The 20662-nt window shown below is 42.2% G+C and overlaps 4 non-coding genes across 4 annotated transcripts; 1 reads left to right on the forward strand and 3 right to left on the reverse strand.

Annotated features, from left to right (window-relative positions):
• Positions 1–1630: 1630 nt before the first annotated feature.
• TRNAT-AGU (transfer RNA threonine (anticodon AGU)) lies at positions 1631–1704 on the reverse strand. Its single transcript has one exon. It is a non-coding gene; the product is annotated as a tRNA-Thr (tRNA).
• Positions 1705–3733: 2029 nt separating this feature from the next.
• Positions 3734–3807, reverse strand: TRNAT-AGU (transfer RNA threonine (anticodon AGU)). The gene has a single exon. It is a non-coding gene; the product is annotated as a tRNA-Thr (tRNA).
• A 7275-nt stretch (positions 3808–11082) lies between these two features.
• TRNAV-UAC (transfer RNA valine (anticodon UAC)) lies at positions 11083–11155 on the forward strand. The gene has a single exon. It is a non-coding gene; the product is annotated as a tRNA-Val (tRNA).
• An 8332-nt stretch (positions 11156–19487) lies between these two features.
• On the reverse strand, positions 19488–19561 carry TRNAI-AAU (transfer RNA isoleucine (anticodon AAU)). The gene has a single exon. It is a non-coding gene; the product is annotated as a tRNA-Ile (tRNA).
• Between the last annotated feature and the right edge of the window lie 1101 nt (positions 19562–20662).

The following is a 20662-nucleotide window of genomic DNA, read 5'->3' on the forward strand; positions in this document are numbered from 1 at the left end:
CTCACAACTCCAGCCTCCTCCTTACTTCTAAGGAGGGCATGTTCCCTCGTGTGCGAGCGGACCATTAACCTTGGATATTGTGTGCAGGCCTCCTGGCAGAGCATCCTGTTTGCAGGCATGATCTGCCCAGGCAGGGAGCCCCATGTGCAGGCACATCCCCGCGTCCCTAACCACGCTTTCTTGTGGTCACTGTCAGGCTCCCACAGTATGAACATTCCTCAAGAAAATAAGAATGGGGAGCCTGGGTGGCTCAGTCGGTTGAATGGTTGAGAGTAGGACTTCGGCTCAGGTCATGATCTCCCGGTTCATGGGTTTGAGCCCTGCATCAGGCTCTGTGCTGACAGCCAGCTTGGAGCTTGCTTCAGATTCTGTGTCTCCCTCTCTCTCTGACCCTCCCCTGCTCATGCTGTCTCTCTCTCTCTTAGGAATTAAAAAAAAAAAANAAAAAAGAATAGATCCACCATATGATCCACCTAATCTACCTCTGGGTATTTATCCAAAAACACTAATTTGAAAAATTGCACTATGATTTACAATAACCAAGACACAGAAACAACCTAAGCGTCCATCAATAGGTGAATGGATAGGGAAAATGTGTATACACAGTAGAATACTATTCAGCCATACAGAAGAATGAAATCTTGCCATTTTTGACAACATGAATGGACCTTGAGGATATTATGCTTAAGGGCAATAAATCAGTCAGAGAAAGACAAATGCTGTATGATCACACTCATATATGGAATCTAACAAACAAAACAAATGAAGAAACAAAACAATATAAAAACAAACTCCGAGATACAGAGAGCAGACTGGTGGTTACCAAAGGGAAATGGGATCAGAGAGCAGGCAAAATGGAAGAAGGTGGCCAACTGTATGGTAATGAATGGGAACTAGAATTTTGGTGGTGATCACTTTGTAATGCACACAGATGGTTAATTATAATGTGCACTTGAAAGTTATACAATATCGTGTACCAATTTTGCCTCGGGGGAAAAAAGCCACAACCACTGAAACTAGATCACTAAGTCACTAGCCTTTCCCTACAAAATATGTTCAAGCCCCATTAAAGATGCAGTGAATTAAATCTTTCATTTCAATGAAACACCAGGAAATTTATGTCCTTACTAAATTTTGAGAACCATGGCTCTGGTCTAATGCACTATTCGCTATTCAGTGGGTCAAAAAACTATCTGATGCAAAATTGGGGCTAGGGGAGGGCAAAACGGCCATCCAATGAGCCATTCAAGAAAAACAACTCTTTACAGCGTCCTAGTTGGCAAAGAATCTGGGAGGCAAAAATAATTAAGACAGTCACAGAGATCACATATGATCTAGGCAGTGGGTGCCTGAGATTTGATCTCAAATGGTAAAAGAAGACCAAACCCCACTTTTCCTAGGCAATTCCAATGCTCATATTGTAGTAACAGAATAAGATCTGAGTTTTTCAGTTTTCAGCATAAACACTTTGGAGTTTCTATCACTGTATTGTTGAGAGAGGTGTGTCTTTTGTTTTCAAATCAGAGCCTTTGTCTAATGCTGTCTCTCCCACGTTCAGGGCTTTATGGATGTGAATTTAAATTCTCTCCAATTCTCAGCCGCTAAACTGCAAAAGCTCACTCACACTGGAAGGCCCCGCTGGGAGTTGAACCCAGGATCTCCTGTTTACTAGACAGGCGCTTTGACCAGCTAAGCCACAGAGCCCACAGCAGGAATAGCTTCCTTTGTGTATAATTTGAGGTGATTTCACTGTTTGGTCTGACCAATGTGGTTCTCAAGAATTTTTGAGCAACAAAAGCCATCTGGACTAATTCTCAGGATCTTTATCATGTTTTCTTGCTTTCTCATGAAAGATGCACAGCAATGTATACACTGCACCCGGAATAAAAACGTCCTCAAAGACTGGACCTTTGCAGTAGACAGCCGGACCATCACACTTGCAGGAGTTTTTACAACTACGTCGTATGGAAGGTTGGAATCTGCAACACGGAGATAATGGTGCTTATCAGCTGCACGGACTCGGGCAATGAGGATTGCTGTGACGCTTTCCTGAAGTGACCCGCGAAACATTGGCAAAATGCAGGCGCTCAGGCGCTGGTAGTTTTTTTCCCTTTGACGCTAAGCGGTGGCTGTTAATTCCACGTGAAACTGACCCTTTTCTGTATTGTGGAGAGTGGCAATTTGCTGCAGCACATGGGATGCATTAAAAATACACCATGCTTCTTAAATTCCACACCTGAAGCTAATTTATCCTGTATGTTAACTAACTGGAATTTAAATAAAAACTGGGGAAAATTTTTAAAAAGAAATTATATAAAATTATCAAAACACATTGGAACTTTACTGGCATATTAGTTTCTTACATTTTCCCTCCAAGCAATATTGGATAGACTTCTTACTCTTACCCTCATTTTTCCTCTTTAAAATTGATGTTGATCCCTTTCTTTCAGAAANTCAGATTCTGTGTCTCCCTCTCTCTCTGACCCTCCCCTGCTCATGCTGTCTCTCTCTCTCTTAGGAATTAAAAAAAAAAAAACCATTAAAAAAAAAAAGAATAGATCCACCATATGATCCACCTAATCTACCTCTGGGTATTTATCCAAAAACACTAATTTGAAAAATTGCACTATGATTTACAATAACCAAGACACAGAAACAACCTAAGCGTCCATCAATAGGTGAATGGATAGGGAAAATGTGTATACACAGTAGAATACTATTCAGCCATACAGAAGAATGAAATCTTGCCATTTTTGACAACATGAATGGACCTTGAGGATATTATGCTTAAGGGCAATAAATCAGTCAGAGAAAGACAAATGCTGTATGATCACACTCATATATGGAATCTAACAAACAAAACAAATGAAGAAACAAAACAATATAAAAACAAACTCCGAGATACAGAGAGCAGACTGGTGGTTACCAAAGGGAAAGGGGATCAGAGAGCAGGCAAAATGGAAGAAGGTGGCCAACTGTATGGTAATGAATGGGAACTAGAATTTTGGTGGTGATCACTTTGTAATGCACACAGATGGTTAATTATAATGTGCACTTGAAAGTTATACAATATCGTGTACCAATTTTGCCTCGGGGGAAAAAAGCCACAACCACTGAAACTAGATCACTAAGTCACTAGCCTTTCCCTACAAAATATGTTCAAGCCCCATTAAAGATGCAGTGAATTAAATCTTTCATTTCAATGAAACACCAGGAAATTTATGTCCTTACTAAATTTTGAGAACCATGGCTCTGGTCTAATGCACTATTCGCTATTCAGTGGGTCAAAAAACTATCTGATGCAAAATTGGGGCTAGGGGAGGGCAAAACGGCCATCCAATGAGCCATTCAAGAAAAACAACTCTTTACAGCGTCCTAGTTGGCAAAGAATCTGGGAGGCAAAAATAATTAAGACAGTCACAGAGATCACATATGATCTAGGCAGTGGGTGCCTGAGATTTGATCTCAAATGGTAAAAGAAGACCAAACCCCACTTTTCCTAGGCAATTCCAATGCTCATATTGTAGTAACAGAATAAGATCTGAGTTTTTCAGTTTTCAGCATAAACACTTTGGAGTTTCTATCACTGTATTGTTGAGAGAGGTGTGTCTTTTGTTTTCAAATAAGAGCCTTTGTCTAATGCTGTCTCTCCCACGTTCAGGGCTTTATGGATGTGAATTTAAATTCTCTCCAATTCTCAGCTGCTAAACTGCAAAAGCTCACTCACACTGGAAGGCCCCGCTGGGAGTTGAACCCAGGATCTCCTGTTTACTAGACAGGCGCTTTGACCAGCTAAGCCACAGAGCCCACAGCAGGAATAGCTTCCTTTGTGTATAATTTGAGGTGATTTCACTGTTTGGTCTGACCAATGTGGTTCTCAAGAATTTTTGAGCAACAAAAGCCATCTGGACTAATTCTCAGGATCTTTATCATGTTTTCTTGCTTTCTCATGAAAGATGCACAGCAATGTATACACTGCACCCGGAATAAAAACGTCCTCAAAGACTGGACCTTTGCAGTAGACAGCCGGACCATCACACTTGCAGGAGTTTTTACAACTACGTCGTATGGAAGGTTGGAATCTGCAACACGGAGATAATGGTGCTTATCAGCTGCACGGACTCGGGCAATGAGGATTGCTGTGACGCTTTCCTGAAGTGACCCGCGAAACATTGGCAAAATGCAGGCGCTCAGGCGCTGGTAGTTTTTTTCCCTTTGACGCTAAGCGGTGGCTGTTAATTCCACGTGAAACTGACCCTTTTCTGTATTGTGGAGAGTGGCAATTTGCTGCAGCACATGGGATGCATTAAAAATACACCATGCTTCTTAAATTCCACACCTGAAGCTAATTTATCCTGTATGTTAACTAACTGGAATTTAAATAAAAACTGGGGAAAATTTTTAAAAAGAAATTATATAAAATTATCAAAACACATTGGAACTTTACTGGCATATTAGTTTCTTACATTTTCCCTCCAAGCAATATTGGATAGACTTCTTACTCTTACCCTCATTTTTCCTCTTTAAAATTGATGTTGATCCCTTTCTTTCAGAAAAACAAATACTGAACATTATCTGGAAAAAGGCACATGTTCTCATTCCAAGAAACTGGAGCTGGACAAGTCCTTGAGATCATCTTGTCTGTCCTCGGGGAAACGCTGGAAGACACTGTAACGCACACCCATCAAACACATGTATCTATAATGCAATCCCACAAACTTCTAAAAATAGTTCCACAGCTCTTGGTTGGGAGCAGGTCGTTGGGTCCTGGCTGCAGCGACACCCAGGCGGGGGTGGGGCAGAGAAAACGTGTGGCTGAAAGGGGGCAGTCGGTTAGGAAAAGCCCTAAAAGGTCCTGGTCTGGCAAAGAGGCAGTTCAGCTGCAAAATTTGCAGCCCTTCCTGGGGGGAGACAAGTGCAAAGAAAAAGGAGAAGAGCAACACAAGGGAACAGAGCAAATTGACTAACTGGGAAACTGAGGGTTGAGACTTAAAATCAGCAGAGTCCAGAGTCTGACGAAGCCAGAGAGGGAGAAGACAAACCTGCTTCTGCCGGACCTACATGGAGCCCCAGCTCCGCCCCGGGCAGCTCGGCCGGTACCGTCCACAGCAGGGTGTAATCGGCCATCTGCAAATGTGAATAACAGCCTACACGAACGGATACAATAGTCAGGAAACTCCTCCTCTCTCCCTTCATATTTAGATAAACGTAAATGCTCTCTCGATGGTCAGAGAAAGGTGCTAGCTGTTTTCCTGTACAAGCAGAAACTGGCGGATGATTGGATTAAGGGAGGCTTTGTCTTGTGTGTGAACCTTACTTACTCTCCGATCGCTTAAATCATGTAGGAAGAAGGAGATTTGTTAAAAGGACAAGAGCAAGCCAGCCCGTTGTTGAATATGGAAAGGCTGGGTTGGTTTTTAGATGACATACTCACTGCATCCCTGAACCTTCTCCGGAGAACACCTTCAACATGCCTTTCTCATTAGAAACCCTCTGTGAGCGCAGGAAGAAGTGACTGGTTTAGACACAGACAGATACGAGGTGCTCAGATGTGCGACTCCAGGACTCAGACCACTCTGTCTTGTGCTCAGTTTCCAAAACGCACATTTTACATTCCTTTATTTTTTCATAATAAAAAGAAGTAATGTTATCCTTCAGAACATTTTTATGTATGATAGGTTGGACATCATTCCCCTAAGGTATTTTTACTTTTGTATATATTTTCGTGTCTGTCTACTTTCGAGTTTGTGAAATACTATGTTGCAGTTAGTTGATCTCTGCACATTCACCTAAATTTCATTTGTCATATTCCTGAGAATGTGGATGAATCCTTAAGACTTACAGTTTTTAACTTCTAACAGTGACTCTCAAGTTGATTCATTTATTTTGTTAGTATTCTATTAATTTAAACAGATAAAATACTGCGAAGCTATAGCATCTTATGTTATTCCAACTGTCATTCAAGAAATTAACCAAGCGATAGGTCCAGCATGGAAGCAATTGTAGCGATGTTAGAAATAGCGCACTTTCAGTGGACTGGTACACGTGTGGGAGAAAACATGTTTCTTAATATAGCAGATTAAATAGCAATCCAATGTCATGCTATTCTATCCTACATGTTTCTCTCTCTCTTTTTTAATCCTATGTGTTTCTCTATCTCTAAAACTATATTGAGAATAGAGACCAAGCCAATTGCATTAGTAACCTTCCCTCATTGCATTTTTTGCATATAATAGGCCCCAAGAGCACTCATATATTTACAACATAGAAAATGTTTAGATGCACATAAAAAATAAGAACCCTCAATAGAAACTCTCAACATGCCAACCTACACTGAGAGTAGTTATATTTAATGTTTTTTCAGAAATTTATTGAACTATAGGTCACACTTGAACAGAACTGCTTAAACTGATTTATATTAAATACTCAAATTTTATAATAAATAAAAGCAACTAGAGAAACTGCTTTTAACATAAGCACACAAAAGAATCCCGAATACATAAAGAGAAAATTCAATCATTTAAGACATAAGAATTATTAGGGGCGCCTGGGTGGGTGGCTTAGTCGATTAAGCATCCGACTTTCGCTTGGGTCATGATCTGGCGGTTCGTGGGTTCGAGCCCCGTGTCGGGCTCTGTGCTGACTGCCAGCTCAGAGCCTGGAGCCTGTTTCAGTCTGTGACTCCCTCTCTCTCTGACCCTCCCCTGCTCACGCTGTCTCTCTCTCTCTCCTAGAAATAAATAAAACCTTAAAAAAAAGAAATAAGCATTATTATTATTATTATTTGATATTATTATATACAAAAAGCAAATAATTTGAATAGGGACATTAAGCACTTTATAAATTATCTTAATTCTTAGGTAGTTTTGCAGTAGCCCAATTAAAGAGGATCAATAGGAGATGTGGGTATAAAGTGTATCTTAACTATTTAAATTCAGTGACGTTTTACACATATTTCATCCTCCTTCTCAATTTGCTTTTAGTTTCTAAATAAATTGGAGACTGAAATAAGGACCATATTTTCTTCTTCGTACATTTTACAGATGATGTTATACTTTCAGGGACGTGGGGACTATCTTTAGGATATTACGGGTGTTCTTGGTCTGGGCCTCTGGTGAAGCCCCCTGGACTTCCCAAATTCGTCTTTCTCACGGCAGCATCTGAAGTTCAGGTTGCCTCCACTTGGGAAGCTGTACTCCCACCAAATTGATTAAAACCTCCATGGTCTTTCTTTCCTAGCCTTTCATCTAAAAAAGACCTACTCTGCCCTTCCAGTGAAAAGTTTCTGGCTGACTCGAGCACCTCTGCAATTTACTCTTATTTTTGTAACATGGATATTCTGACACCCACCATATCCTGGAACATGATATATGTTGGAACTCCTTTACGGACTTCATCACATCTTTTGCTACTATTATTGTAAAAAAGCATTATCTTACCAAAAAATGCTTGCAAATATTTATTTTATTTTATTTTTTTATTTTTATTTTATTTTTTTTATTTATTTCTAGGAGAGAGAGAGACAGCGTGAGCAGGGGAGGGTCACAGAGAGAGGGAGTCACAGACTGAAACAGGCTCCAGGCTCTGAGCTGGCAGTCAGCACAGAGCCCGACGCGGGGCCCGAACCCACGAACCGCGAGATCATGACCTAAGCGAAAGTCGGACGCTTAACCGACAAAGCCACCCAGGCGCCCCAGTATTTTATTCTTTTTAAAAGTTTATTTATTTTGAGAGAGAAAGAGTGCTTGCAGAGGAGGGGCAGAGAGAGGGAGAGAGAGAATCCCGAGCAGGCTCCACACAGTCAGCACAGAGCCCGATACAGGTCTTGAACTCACAGTGTGAGAACATGACCTGAGCTGAAATCAAGAGTTGGATGCTTAACAGACTGAGCCACCAATATTTACTTTAAAACAATGAGGTGGATAAAGGTATGCAAAAGGGAAAAACAAGAATTCAGCAAAGTCTGTCTGACTTATTTCACTTTGCAAAATCTCCTCTAGGTCCATCCATATTGCAAATGCAAGATTTCATTCATTGCTATGGCTGAGTAATATTCCATTGTGTATATACTATTTCTTTAGCCAGTCATCTACAGACGGACACTTGAGCTGGTTCTATGTATTTGCTGTTGTAAATAATGCTGCAATAAACATAGGCGTGCATATATCTTTTCAAATTAATGTGTTCATTTTATTTAGGTAAATATGTAGTAGTGGAATTACCGGAACATAGGGTAGTTCTAGTTTTAATTTTTTGAGGAATCTCCATGCTGTTTTCCATAGTGGCTGCACCAGTTTGCATTCTCACCAATAGTGCATGAGGATTTTCTCCACATTCTCACCAACACTTGTGATTTCTTGTCTTTTTGATAGTAACTATTCTGACAGGTGTGAGGTGATATCTTACTGTGGTTTTGATTTACATTTCCCTGATGATCAGTGATGCTGAACGTCTTCTCACGTGTCTGTTGGCCACCTGGATGTCTTCTTTGCCAAAATGTCTATTCAGGTCGTATGGCATTTTCTACATAGAAAAATCATGATATTTGTGCATAGAGACACCTGTATTTCTTCCTTTTCAATCTGCAGATTTTATTCTACTGTAGTAGCTAGGATTTCTAACTCTTTCCTTGACCAGGAAAAGTGAAAAAGAGGGCATTTTTTGGCCTTGGTTTCAAATACAGTTTTTTTTTTTAATGTTTTATTTATTTCTAGGAGAGAGAGAGACAGCGTGAGCAGGGGAGGGTCAGAGAGAGAGGGAGTCACAGACTGAAACAGGCTCCAGGCTCTGAGCTGGCAGTCAGCACAGAGCCTGACGCGGGGCTCGAACCCACGAACCATGAGATCATGACCTAAGCGAAAGTTGGACACTTAACAGACTAAGCCACCCAGGCGCCCCTTTTTGGCCTTGATTTCAATCTTAGGAGGAAGCATTCAGTCTTCACCATAAAGTATGATGTTAGTTGAACTTTATCTTTTTCTTTTTTTTTTCTTTTCTTTCTCTCTCTCTCTTTCTCTCTCTCTCTCTTTCTTTCTTTGTTTCTTTTCCTCCCTCCCTCCTCCCTCCCTCCCTTCCTTCCTTCCTTCCTGGATAGATACCTTTGATTTGATTAAGGAAGTGAAGCTTCCTTCTAGTTTGCTGTGAATTTTTATCATTAATGGATGTTGAATTTTGCTCAACGCTTTCTCTGCCTCTATGGATATGATCATATTGGGGTTTTTTTTTTGTATTTAACTAGCTTATTAATAGGGTGAATTAAAAAATATGGTGAATTGTAGTGATTGATTTTTGAATGTTAAAACAGACTGGGATAAATGTCATGTAGTAAGAATGCCATATCCTTTTTATATATTGATGAGTTTGATTTGCCAATATTTGTTTAAAATTTTTGTGGCTATGTTTAAGAGAGATGTTGGTCTATACTTTTCTTGTTTTTTTAATGACTTTGTCTCGTTTTGGTATGCCTACTTTAATATATATCCTAAAGGTAAATTAAAGTCAGTTTCTCTCTGGGACCATTCGAGTATTAACCAAATATGGTACTGGTTGAACACTAAGTGGACATTTCCTCAAGAGTATGTGTCCATCCCTCAATGGCTTATGGCTGAACAGGGGTGGACACATGATGTGTAATGGATATTCCTGCATCTCAGAGTGGATATTCTCAAATTCTCTCACCTTCTGTGTCAACCGGTTGTTACTGCATAAGAAATCACCCCAAATATTACCAGCATAAAACATAGTTATCTATTCCCAAGAAACTGCGTGTTGCTTCCGGGCCACGTGATCTACTCTGGACTCAACGGGGTATATCTGCTGATCTCAGCTGGTGAACTCAAACATCTAGGGATCAGTGTGTAAAGACTCAAATTGGGGTAGAGGGAGAGTGGATTCTGTTTCAGGTGAGCCTCATCCTCCTCATGGAGCTGGCAGACTGGCTCAGGCATGTTCTTCTGCCTATGGGCGTGTGGAGTTGTTTCTAGAGAGTGTATTATAAGTCCTGGAAGGTGAACGGGGTAATAGCCGAACTGTCAGCAATGTTCTGGTCTCCAGGCTGTTGAATGCGGTAGTGTTAGGAGACACCACGATCCACCAAAGGACAGTTTAGATACAACACCTGCCGTAACCCCCTGACACTCCTTGAAAGCACACGCACTCCGTGCCTTCACGTAGCCACCAGAGGTATGTCTGGCTTATGTCTGAAGATCCTTTGTGCTCTCTTCCCTTGCTTTGATATTCTTTGCTGCTCAAATCTAATGAAAGATGAAATAAAGGCTATGTGTGGTCCACGGCGGCTCTCTCTGTCTCTTGCAGAGGCAGCCCTGCACCTCCGCTCAGTCTCGTGTCTGAGAACTTTTCCTTCCGTGTGCAGACACGTGGGGGCACCAAGAAACAAGTCCAACAGCACACATACTTCAGCCAAGGTCAAGGCTGCGGACTTTCCATTCGCGGAGACAAGGCATATAAACAACCTCGCCCACTCTTTTACAAGGTCGGCAAGTTCTCAGCCAATTTCATAGTAATACTAGATATTTATGATGGGGTTGATGCTGATCTTAATGAATGTGTTTTTTGATCCTGTCTATTGAAATGTGCAGGACTTCAGGACGAGGGGCAGAGAGGGAGTTGTGTGGACCGCTGCTGCATTCAGGGATAGTTTCCATGATACACGAGTGCAGTTTTTTAGTGTCATCTCAAGAAGGATATATTTTTTTTACCTTTGTATTTTCTACTTTATTCCAGAACCTTGTAAAGTGTCAGGAGCCCAGTAAGCTCTCAATAAATATGGGCAGAAAAACAATACTTGTTGACCAGACTAAGAGAGATCCGGGAGGATAGGAAGGAGAGTGCCTCCGGACATCTGAAGTCATTTTAATACTATATTTTCAGGTGACAGTATTCATTAAGACTTTTAAGCTTGTGTACATAAAGTTCATTTGTCAGTTCATTCATTTGTCTACACATGCTCCCTGGGCCAAGTTCACAGGACTTAGTTCTTAGTCATAATATAATCTGTACCTAGTTTTGGTCTTTTCTTACCTTGATTCCAGTAAGAGCACCTGGGAAAGCAGCTCACTGTCAGGTTCCATGGTGTAGTGGTTAGCACATCTGCCTTACACGCAGAAGACCCTGGGTTCGATTCCCAGTGGAACCACCCAGTTACCTTGGCTTCCATTCAGAGGAGTGGGGGGCCTCCTCTTTTCCCTCCAGAGACTGAGATATCGAAGAACCCAGTGGGTTGTGCCTTCAGCTTCCCCATCTGGACACCCGCTCAACTGGGCCCCATAGCCTGGGGCTATGCTGGCTTGCACCATCAGATTTCCCTGGTTTTCATGATGGCCTGGGGGAAACCGCTACAAACAAGGCCTGATCAGCTGCAAATGTGAATACTTTAAGAGAATGCACAGCCAGGGCCCAGCTGGAAAGGTTAGTACTTTCTGTTGTAGTTACATGTTAGGGTTTATAATTGCAGAAGCAGGATCTACTTTAGTAAGTTTGAGCAGTGAACATGGAGAAATGTAGTTAAAGGAAACCCCGAGTGTTGGATCCCAGAAATGGGAAACTCCAGTTTTCATGCAATTAGACATGTGCAGTTTCCCACAGAATCAGATTTTAGGGGAGAGCAGATCAGACATTCTTTTGTGGTTTTGTAAGGAAAGATGAACTTTTACCTGTTAGTGGGCAGAAAATTGCTTCAGTATCTATGTGGGAGAATTTGGCACTACTAAATACAATGGAAAAGACATCTTTTTTTTTTAACCACTATGTAATTTTTTTTAGTGTCTCATCATTTTGGTGATAATTTAAAACCTGAGGAGAGTAACAATCACCCAGGTCTGAATTTCTCCACATCCTAAGAGACACGCACACAACATTAAAACCGTATCTTCTCCCCAACTAGAAGACAGAAGGCTACAAACTTCAAGTTCCCTGTAAAGTAGAACTAAACACAACCCGTCAAGCAGACCTGCCTTTCAAGCGCTCCCAAAGGCGACTCTGTGAAGAATGGAAGGAGCCCCAGGAAAACCAACTGGAAGTAAGAAGATGGGAGCGGAGGTACGAAGATTCAGCTAAAATTCCCCTCCTCTCAAGTAGAAGCTCCAGCTGACAGCACTGGGAGGGGACGCAGGCACACATGCCAGTGGCGAGATGGTAGCAGCAGTAGAAGCTTCTGGGGGAGAAGAAGGTGAGAGGGAGAAGCCCCCTATGGGGAGTAGCTGGTAAAGGAACGAAGAAGAAAGGAGGAGATTCAGATCCCGCAAGACTAAAGGAAACATAAGAATCTGAAGACAAAGAAGCACCCCCCACCATACATCTATGAAGGATACTCTATTTTTATGTAGTGATAGAAGAACATGACCTTGGGGCGCCTGGGTGGCTTAGTCGGTTAAGCGTCTGACTTTCACTTAGGTCATGATCTCGTGGTTCGTGGGTTCGAGCCCTGCATCGGGCTCTGTGCTGACTGCCAGCTCAGAGCCTGGAGCCTGTTTCAGTCTGTGTCTCCCTCTCTCTCTGACCCTCCCCTGCTCACGCCGTCTCTCTCTCTCCTAGAAATAAGTAAAACATTAAAAAAAAAAAAAGAAGAACATGGCCTTGAACTAGAAATCCTGTAAACAATCCTAAGTCTCTTCCCACAATATCTGAATAACCTTTATTTATGCAAAGCTATGATAAGAAAACCCCAAATCAAAATATTTTAGCTGATGAAAATTCCTCCAAAAAAAAAAAAGCAGAAGAAAAATGTAACACAGCTCTCAAAATTGAATTAGACATTCTCAAACAAGCATTTTTGGATTTTACTAGTCACATGAAGTCAGAAATTCAAAAAATTAAGACGACAGGACAAAAATGGGAAGAAATGACATGAAAGTTGGGTGAATGTAGAAAAAATGTGAGAGAAAAAGAAACATCACATCAGAAACGAAGGCTACATTACAAGGCGCACAAGGAGAGTAATTTCCCACGTAAATGTTTGCTGCTGGGAACTGAAGAAAGAGAAAGTGCCAAGAAACTGAAAAGGAGATCAAGAAAGAAGTAGAATGGGTCAGATAAAAATGATTTAAATAAAAAGCAGGCAAAGAAAATCCAAAATATGAGTGATTAGAGTTTCTAAAAGAAAGAAAAAGAGGGCCAATAAAATGTAATAATAATTAAATCTATAATCCAGGAAGTTTCTGTAAATAGAAGAAGTGCAGCATCAGATTTCTGAAGAGCAATAAAAAAACTAAGATCAGCATTAAAAAAAAAAGAAACAGAAGCGTGAAGCAAGTGCTGCATACGTAGCCACGCTGGTCCTCAGGGGTCAGGAGGAAGGGTTGAACCTGCACACGCTGGACTCTCCGCGGAAGTTCTACAGTAGGACAGGCTCATCCCACCAAGATTAAAGAAACTTCTTTGGGGACGCCAAGAAGACGGGGGGGGGGCCAAATTATATAAGGGTAACTAGACGGGGGAAACACGAGCGTTAGGGTAACTGTTAGAACAACCACGCACAGCACCCTAGATGTCACAAGAAACTTGGATTAATGGGATAACATAGAGACTTCAAAAATACAGGTACAGACATATAAAATAAATGGACTTTCGACAGAGTTTCCCATGTGATGGATGGTGCTAGAGCAGGATAGCCATACGGGAGAAAATTAACTTTGACCTGTATCTCAAATAGTAGTAAATGTAAAAATTAACTGAAAATAGATTATCGACTTAAACGGAAGCACTAACGTATGTAGTTCTGAGTAAAACAAAACAAAACAAAACCCCAGGAGATCATGACCATGGAGGGTGCAAAGACATCTTGGGATATCTTTGCCTGAATTATAAAATACATCTGATTAAATGTTACCGTAAGTGAAAAGGTAAATCATGGACTGTGACAATGTTCTGATACGTAACTGAGAAAGGACTTGGGTCCACAATATGTAAAGGACCTTACAACTCAGTATTAGATTGCCCTACACAAGAAAAACATATGTGAAAGACCTGAACACTCTTTCTTTCTTAATGTTTTATTTATTTCTGAGAAGGAGAGACAGCACGAGCAAGGGAGGGTCAGAGAGAGAGGGAGACACAGAATCTGAAGCAGCTCCAGGCTCTGAGCTGTCAGCACAGAGCCGGACATGGGGCTCGAACCCACCAACCGCGAGATCATGACCTGAGCCAAAGTCGGACACCCAACCGACTGAGCCACCCAGACGCCCCATGAACATACTTTCAAAACAGAGGATATATAAATAGCTAATAAATATATGAAAAATGCTCATTATTAGTTATGGGGAATGTCAATACCACACTAAGAGAATACTTTAAGTCTTTTTAAATGGTTTAAATAGACTGTCTACTGTGTAAAAGTCTGACAATACCAAACGTTGGAGAGGTCTAGAGCAAATGGGGCTCTCCTGAAGTACTGTTTGGAAAGTAAAATGGCCTTACCATTCTGGAGAACATTTGGGAGCTTCTTATAAAGCCACACATACATTGACCAAATGACCCAGCAGTTCCACTCCTAGGTATTTACCCCAAAGGATATGAAAACATTGCTGGGTAATTTTATGTGTCAACAAGCCTAGGCAACAGTCTCCACATATTTGGTCTAACACTAGTTTAGATGTTGCCACGAAGATATTTTTTTGGATGAGATTAACATTTAAACCAGTAGGTTCATGGGGCGTCTGGGTGGCTTAGTCGGTTAAGCGTCTGACTTTAGCTTAGGTCATGATCTCGCGGTTCGTGGGTTCGAGCCCCGTGTCGGGCTCTGTGCTGACTGCCAGCTCAGAGCCTGGAGCCTGTTTCAGTCTGTGACTCCCTCTCTCTCTGACCCTCCCCTGCTCACGCTGTCTCTCTCTCTCTCTCTCTCTCTCTCTCCTAGAAATAAATAAAACATTCAAAAAAATAAACCAGTAGGTTTTGAGTAAAGTGAATTACCCTTCATAATGTGAGTGGGCCTCATCCAATTGTTGAAGGCCTTAAAAGAAAAAGGACCTTCCTCTCCTGAGGAAGAAGGAATTTTGCCGGCGCACTTTAAAAATTTGTTTACATGTATTTCTTTTGAGAGACAGAGAGTGTGTGCTTGCACTAGCGGGGGAGGGGCAGAGGGAGAGAGAGAGTCCCAAGCAGGCCCCACACTGTCGGCACAGAGCCTGATGTGGGTCTCGACGCCACAAATTGCGGTATCATGCCCTGAGCCAAAAGCAAGAGTCAGGCACTTACCCGGCTGAGCATCTTGCTTTTAGACTGGAGTTATAAGCTCAGGGCTTTCCTGGGTGTCCACTCTGCTCATCTACCCCGCAGATGTGGGCTTGCCCAACCCTTACAGCTGCCTGTGCCAGTTCCTTAAGATCTCTCTCTCTCTTTTTCTAGAGAAGCCTGACTAATACAACATATGTCTACACAAAGACTTGTGACATTAATCTTCATAGCAGCCCCATTAATAACCAGCCAGAAATGAAAAAGTCCATTCACATGTGAACGGAAAACTGATGCTGATATGTCACAGGGAGTACGATTCAGCAAGAAAACTGAGCAAGTGACTGGGACATGCAACATGAAAGAATCTCAAAAATATCGGGCTGAGCAAAGAAAGCCAGGAACACAAGACTGCATAGTCTATGGTTTGTAAGAAATTCCTGGAAAGGCAAAGCCATCACAATAGAAAGATCCCTAGTCGCCAGGCAGGAGGTGTAACAGACTAGAAGGGCTGTGTGTGTGTTTCCTTTGTGATTGTAACAAATTACCACAAATTCTGAGGTTGAAAACAACACACACTCACTCTCTTCCTGTTCTGGGGGTCAGTCCAATATGGGTCAGCGGTGCTGCATTCCTTCCAGAAGCTCTAGAGGGAATTTTGTTTCCTTGCTTTGTCAGACTTGCAGATGCTGCTGGCATTCTTTGGCTAACAGCCCTGCACCTCTCCAACCTCTATTTCTTTGTCGCATCTCCTTCTGTTGTGGTAGGGTCCCCTCCCTAAAGAAAGAAGAAAAAAAAAGAACATCTCAAGGCGACCTGGCTATATGTATGTGATGACATCCCTCATGACCTTGTGACATGAGACCACGTTAATCAGACTGCATGTTAGTGTGTTACCATATATGGGAGACAAAGAAGTAAGAAATATATTAAAAAACCACGCTACGTGGTGTTCGGGGCTCAGTTCTTTGGGTACAAACCCAACAGAGTGACGCCGGCTGGAAAAAAGTTGCTTCCTGGAAAGAAAAGCCTCAATGTCTTTCTGCGAGATTCCTGCTACACTGTGACCCTGACCCCTCTTACAAGGAGGACCCCTGTGATTACACTGGACCCAATCTAGATAACTCAGGAAAATCACCTCATTTTAAGATCCTTAACTTAGTCATATTTGCAACATCCCTTTTGCCACGCAAAATAATATATTCATAGACTTCAGGGATTAGGAGGTGCACATCTTTGGAGGCGGGACATTATTCTTACCACCAGAGAACACAGAGGAGCCTTTGGGGATCATGGAAATATTCTCTACTTTGCGACAGTTGTTACTTGTGTGAATAAATATGTTAAAACTCACCAAATTCTACAGTAAAAATGGGTGCATTGTATGTAAATCATCCCATAATGAGCCATCCCAAAATAAAAGTTTTAAAATGAAAATGAAAGAATCGAATCTTACGCACAGTTTTGAATTCTGCTTTTTTCACATCATCACACATCTCTGATATCTACCAGACACAGAACAGCAGCGAATTACTTATTGCATTCTGAAGAATGGAGCTGTTGTGCCTGATTCGCGAGTTCCCAGAGACCTCCAAGGAGCCGACACCGATGCAAATACAAAAGGGTCTTAATATTATTACAAGCTTGAGCAGAGGTTCATCTGCCTACCGGTGTCGTGGCAGCAAGATGAAGCGAAGAACAATAGCAAACAGGGTTTTTAAGGAGTAAGGGATGGGGGTGTTACAGTACGTGTAGCATCATCACATAAGCACCAATTACAATTACAGCTTTGACCATTCAGTATCTGCGAGGTGTTCATTACTTTTGGTGGGACCCAGTCATGAATTTTGAGAATCCTTTGAAAATGACCAATTATGAGGTGAGTTCAAAAGGCCCACGTGGGGTTCAGGCAAGCAGTGAGAAACTGGCTAGTTTGTATCTGCAGTTCCCAGCCTTGACTCAGACCATAGGAATGTTTTTTGATTAGCTGACCTGAGGGCGGTCCGGGGATGGCTTTAGCCTTGAACAGTCTGAGATTGGGACTGGGATTGGGGGTACGTGCAGCCCGAGGCTTCTCTTAACGGAGGACTTAATTTTTGGCTCTTCAGAGCGATTAAAAAAATTGTTAATGATACATGATTTTCTTTAGGAGCTCTGTTAATGCTCAGGAGCTTGGGCAGAAAGTGCTTTGTTTCAACATTATGGAGGTCATTTCCCCCTGTTCTCAAGTTTCCCAAAGCTCCCTCCTTGTGTGCATTCCCTCTACAGTGATACAAAAGGTTAGAACGTTTCAGATTCAACTTCTGCTGAATATGCCAACTTTTTAAAAAAAAGTACGCTTTAATTTTGCCAAAGGCACAATATTGAAAGTGCTACTTGAAACCTCTCAAAACACTGAAAAAATAAAGATTCCACCTTGCGTGGCTAAGTGAAGAAGGCAAATCAAGCACATATGCTGACACTTTTATGGGAAGAAGAGAAAACAAGGGCTTTTGTAAATATTTGCTGTGCAAAGAGAACTGGAAAGATACCCAAGCAGCCTCCTATGGAAGTTGGAAATCAGTATCGGGTGCACGAGGCACAGGAACAGGAGACTTTCACTGTACCTTTTAATATTTTCTAACTTTGAAACACATCGACATATTTTTACCTCCAAAGTAAACGTTTTAACGATGAGCCTGCTGTCAGAATGTTTACAACGAAGCTGCCTTTCTTTCCTCCTGGGTCGATGTTAATAAGAACCTGCTTCCCACACGGCATTTGAAACATCTCGTTTCATCTCTCAACCAGTGAAGCCCCTAGTGTGGATGCCCACAAAGCGCAGGTGGGTCTTATAATTTCTTCCCAGTTGGAAATAATCCAAACAGGTCAGTTTTCATTGCAAGAATCAGTTTCCCAATGGGAAAAAAAAAATCGCACAAAGGGAATCTTTTCTTTTTCCTTTGCCAAGTCACTGATGATGACCTTTGTGGACGGAAATCAGGCAAGGACCTACTAAAGCAGGGAAGTCAGAGAACTGTGTTCAGTCTCTAAATTCCGCATTGGTTGAGGCCTGGGGAGGAGTCCAGAACTGAACCCAGTCCCCCCCCCCGCACCCCACCTCTATAAACGTAGCAAAACGTAGCAAAAGCCACCCCGCAGTGGCCAGTACGGGCTCAAACCCACAACCTTGGTCTTACTAGCACCGCGCTCTAAGCAGCTGAGCTAACCGGCCACCAAAAGCTACCTTCTCAGTCTTTGCTGAAAGTGTCACATAAGCCAAAACCAATTCAGTTCCCCCCCCCCAACATGAGCCAGAAATTCTCCCTCTTCCCGGCCCCGCCTCCCCTGAATGTGCCGGCTCTACTTTATTCAGTGTCTTTTAAAAATACTCCCCATTTTGAAATACAAATCAAAACCACACTGAGATACCACCTCACGCCAGTCAGAGTGGCTAAAATGAGCAAATCAGAGAACTCTAGATGCTGGCGAGGATGTGGAGAAATGGGCACCCTCCTACACTGTTGGTGGGAATGTAAACTGGTGCAGCCCCTCTGGAAAACAGTGTGGAGGTTCCTCAGGAAACTAACACTAGAACTCCCCTATGACCCAGCAATAGCACTGCTAGGAATTTACCCAAGGGATACAGAAATGCTGATGCATAGGAGCACATGTACCCCAATGTTCATAGCAGCACTCTCCACAATAGCCAAAACATGGAAAGAGCCTAAGTGTCCATCAATGGACGAATGGATCAAGAAGATGTGGTTTATCTATACCATGGAATACTACATGGCAATGAGAAACAATGAAATCTGGCCATGTGTAGCAACATGGATGGACCTTGAGGGTGTTATGCTGAGCGAAATAAGTCAGGCAGAGAAGGACAAATATCATATGTTTGCACGTATAGGAGGATTAGGAGGAACTTGACGGAGGAACAAGGGGGAGAAGAAGGGCGGAAATGGTGGGGGAAAGGGAGAGAGGCAAACCATGAGAGACTCTTGAATGCTGACAAAAACTGAGGACTGATGGATGTGGGGGGGAGGGGGGGATGGGCATGGAGGAGGACACTTGTGGGGATGAGCACTGAGTGTTATGTGGAAACTAATTTGACAATAAACTATTTGTAAAAAAATAAAAAAATAAAAAAAATAAAATAAAAAAATACTCCCCATTTTAGCTTTCGTTTGTTACTTCTTAGAGAAATAAAAACAAGACTGGAGATCCAAGAGCTCTCACCATTCAGCATCAGGGTCTCCTCCAAGGTCAGGTGGGTGTAGGGGAACCTCGCACACGGAGGGTAAAACAGACCCTGTCTATGGCCAGTACGGGGGTCGAACCCGCGACCTTGGCGTTATTAGCACCACGCTCTAACCGACTGAGCTAACCGGCCACATGCTGTGAGGGGTGCCCCTACTATAGGGATGTAAACAAAAATCAGAGATACAGTTTCTTTAAGTTGGGAAGGGAGGAGAAGGGGAGGGGGGTAGAGAGGAGGGGAAGGGGGAGGAAAATGGGAGACAGGGGTGGGGGGAAGCAGAGAAGTTTAATATGTGGCTTGAATGCTCCCAGGTCTTCCTCAGATCCCAGTTCTGACCCAAAAGAATTTGGACCAAAGCTGCCGGGCGGGGCTTCCTTTCTCCGACCTACGTGTCTTTTTGAAATTGGTTTCCAGGAGTTCTTCAATCTGGACGCAGATCCTTTGTCACACGTATGTAGTGTGAATGTTTCCCTTGAGTCTTTTCCTTCTCTTTCCATTTCTTAATGATGTTTTTTAATTGCAAGTTTTTTTATGAGAAGTTTTAAATTTTGATAATGCCAATGTATCCTTTTGGTAATGTCAATTTGCTCCCTTTTTAACGTATTTTATGCTATTCTTTCCTCTCTAAGAAATATTTGCCTACTACAAGGTCATAAGTAATTTTCCTGTTTTATAGTTTTAGCCTTACATCTATGATACCCTTGTATTAATTTTTGAATATGGTATGAGATAGGGGTGAGGTTAGTCTTTTCCTCTTAGCTGGGAAGCTCAAAGAATGCTTGGGAAGAGAAAATACTCTGCACCAAACCGAGACCCATTCCGATATCAAGTTGCAAAGAAGTTCGCAAAAGAGATTGAGAGAAGGTCTACAGCATATCCAATTGTTCCAGGATCATTTGTTTTAAAGACTTCCTCAACTGATTTGCATTGGCATCTTTGTAGAAAATTAATTGCACAATTGCACAAAAAACCCATAAACTACCTAGGAATAAGCCTAACCAAAGATATAAAAGATCTGTATAGGGGCGCCTGGGTGGCTTAGTCGGTTAAGCGTCCAACTTTCGCTTAGGTCATGATCTCACGGTTCGTGGGTTCGAGCCCCGCATCGGGCTCTGTGCTGACTGCCAGCTCAGTCTGGAGCCTATTTCAGAATCTGCATCTCCCTCTCTCTCTGACCCTCCCCTGCTCACACTGTCTCTCTCGCTCTCCTAGAAATAAATAAAAAAAAGTTAA

Source organism: Crocuta crocuta, unplaced genomic scaffold (genome assembly GCF_008692635.1).
Source record: "Crocuta crocuta isolate KB4526 unplaced genomic scaffold, BGI_CrCroc_1.0 scaffold811, whole genome shotgun sequence".
NCBI lineage: Eukaryota > Metazoa > Chordata > Mammalia > Carnivora > Hyaenidae > Crocuta > Crocuta crocuta.